This window comes from Mandrillus leucophaeus, unplaced genomic scaffold (assembly GCF_000951045.1).
Source record: "Mandrillus leucophaeus isolate KB7577 unplaced genomic scaffold, Mleu.le_1.0 Scaffold397, whole genome shotgun sequence".
NCBI classification, from domain to species: domain Eukaryota; kingdom Metazoa; phylum Chordata; class Mammalia; order Primates; family Cercopithecidae; genus Mandrillus; species Mandrillus leucophaeus.
The window spans coordinates 3,436,653-3,439,187 of NW_012104220.1; the positions used below are offsets into that span (position 1 = coordinate 3,436,653).

At 45.7% G+C, this 2,535-nt stretch overlaps 1 protein-coding gene across 1 annotated transcript in view; it reads left to right on the forward strand.

Moving 5' to 3' along the window:
* The first annotated feature begins 794 nt into the window (after window positions 1-794).
* The window catches only part of BCAR3 (breast cancer anti-estrogen resistance 3), a 154,950-nt gene continuing 153,209 nt past the window's right edge, over window positions 795-2,535 (forward strand). Inside the window, exon 1 of the mRNA XM_011991515.1 lies at window positions 795-849. The gene's annotated coding sequence lies outside the window, so the exon portion shown is untranslated. The remainder of the gene's footprint in view (window positions 850-2,535) is intronic.

Below are 2,535 nucleotides of genomic sequence, written 5' to 3' on the forward strand. Positions count from 1 at the left end.
CCACCCGCCTCAGCATCCCAAAGTACTGGGATTATAGGCATGAGCCACTGTGCCCAGCCTAAACTGTGTACTATTAAACTGTATATTGTTTACTTTAGTAATAGATCATGAATGTATTCCCACGCTACTATAGAAATTGTAATGGCTGTGTAATATTTAATTATATAGATTTATATAAGCTATTCTCCATTATTCTACTTTTATTTATCAAACATTTATATAAGAACTTACTACTAAGCTCCAAATAGATATTAACTCATTTAACTCTCATAATAACTTTATGAGGTAAGTACTATTTATATCCCCATTTTGCAGATGAGGAAACTGAGTCACAGGTTAACTAACTTGTGCCAGGGCACACCTCTTTGTAAGTGATAGAGCCAGATTCAAACCCAGACGATCTGGCTCCAAAGTCTATGCTGTAATCACAGCCCTCTCCTTGCTTCCCTCTCTACCTCTATTGAAAAGTAAAGACCTTTCTTTCCTGGGAGAATAGCTTAATCTTCATAAGACTTCCCTGGCAAATAAGGGAACTGCTGTCCTGTGAGTCACTGTTATTTACAATTAAATTGTGAGCTGCTGAGACGACAGGCAAAGAATCATCTGGGCAGGATGGGCGGTGTGAGCTCTGCAGCCCAGAGAAGGTGACTCCAGGAGGAACTGTAGACTTGGATCCAACCAGGCTGAGGTCCAAGTTACTCACCCACTGGCAGAACCCAAGTGGCTCTGCCTGCCCCGAAGCTACTGTAATTTCCTCACACCCAACTGAGAAGGTCTTTCCTTTGCATTCTACTACAGGAGCTGCTGCATCTGACCCAAGCCTGCCTGGAGAAAGGAGGAAGAGGCAAGGTAGGAAGTGGCCTGGACTCCTGCTGCTCTGCCCCAGAATACAGGGCAGAAACTGCAGCTGGAGCTGTGGGGTGGTCTTGATCCAGCCTACAAAGTGACTTCTGGGGCAGTGCCTGGAGTGTATGAGAATCCTCTTAGTAACCTGCAGAAGCTCCAGGGTAGTTGTTTCTGGGTGACTCTGGGATCCTTATTCATCACAGCCCTGAGACTGGGCTTTGGCTTCAGCCACCTCCTTTCCTATACTCTCCCTTCCAATAATGACAATATGATATCATAGCTGACCATAATTGTTCTGTCTGACATTTAATTCATTCTGACTCATTAAATTCTCACAACAGCGCTATGAGGTAGAATGATGGTTACCATAATTATCCTCATTTCAGTGATGAAGAAAGGCAGCCACAGGGAGGCTGAATAACCTGCCGTAAAGGGGGGAGGGTTTCAGGTGCTGGGAGCAAGGTCATGCAGAGTTGTGACCTTGACTTGTATCCCAAACAGACCCTGGGAAGGGAGCAGTGGCTGGAGGCGAAACTGCAGGTGAGCCACCTTGCTCCTGTTAACCCTACTGGGAGGAGAAGTTCTAAACAAACAATTGGCATTTGACAGGGGAGTGTTAGGGCTGGAGGTGGTCGGAAGTTGTATTTTATTGAAGCACTTCGGCAGTTGTTTGCAGGGCTAGTAGTAGGTTTATATGACATAACATTCCTGCTCTCTCTCTGGGAAGTCTGTCAGTTTTCCTTTATTTCCTCATTTACAAGGGAGCCTGGAACACATACACCCCACATTGAAAGTCAATGTCACAGGGTAAATTGGTCCAGGGAGGCATGATTGTCACTGCAGTCCTAAGACTTGCCACTCTAAATGCACGAGATGGAGATGATTACATACCACCCAGCCTGTGAAGTTCTTTTCCATGCAGAAACCCCACAAGTTGGGTTCCCACCTGGGTCAGGACTCCACCCCCTTCTCCTAAACATGGAAACAACCCCGGGTGGAGCTAGAACCAGCTCAAGTCAGATCTCCCATTCTAGGAAGATCATTGGCCTAACTTGATAACAATGTATAGAAAAGATGCTTTATACAGAACTGGGTAAGGCTTGGCAAAAACTGACTTTCCTGCAGCTAAATGCATGCTGGTATGTACCTATTGAGTTTTGGAGCAACTAACTCTTAGGAATGTGTGTGTACTTTTGTCTTAGGAAAAAGAAAAGATACATGGTTTTACCTGCCATAGTCCTTGAAAGTAAGTAAACCATGAAAAATAAAAGTGCAATGTCTGATAGGCTTTTAAAAAGAAGAAGAATTGCTGCTGTCCTAGTTGGAGCCACAGTAATGTTATTACCTCGAATAATGAGGCAGTCCCCTGACTTGGCCTTCTACCGTCTATTCTCCCCACCATGAACAGATGGATCACTTAAAAGTGCAATAGATTGGCCAGGTGTGGTGGCTCACGCCTGTAATCCCAGCACTTTGGGAGGTCGAGGTGGGCGGATCACGAGGTCAGGAGATCGAGACCATCCTGGCTAATACGGTGAAACACCATCTCTACTAAAAATACAAAAAAATTAGCCGGGCGTGGTGGCAGTCACCTGTAGTCCCAGCTACTTGGGAGGTTGAGCCAGGAGAATGGCGTGAACCTGGGAGGCGGAGCTTGCAGTGAGCCGAGATTGTGCCACTGCACTCCAG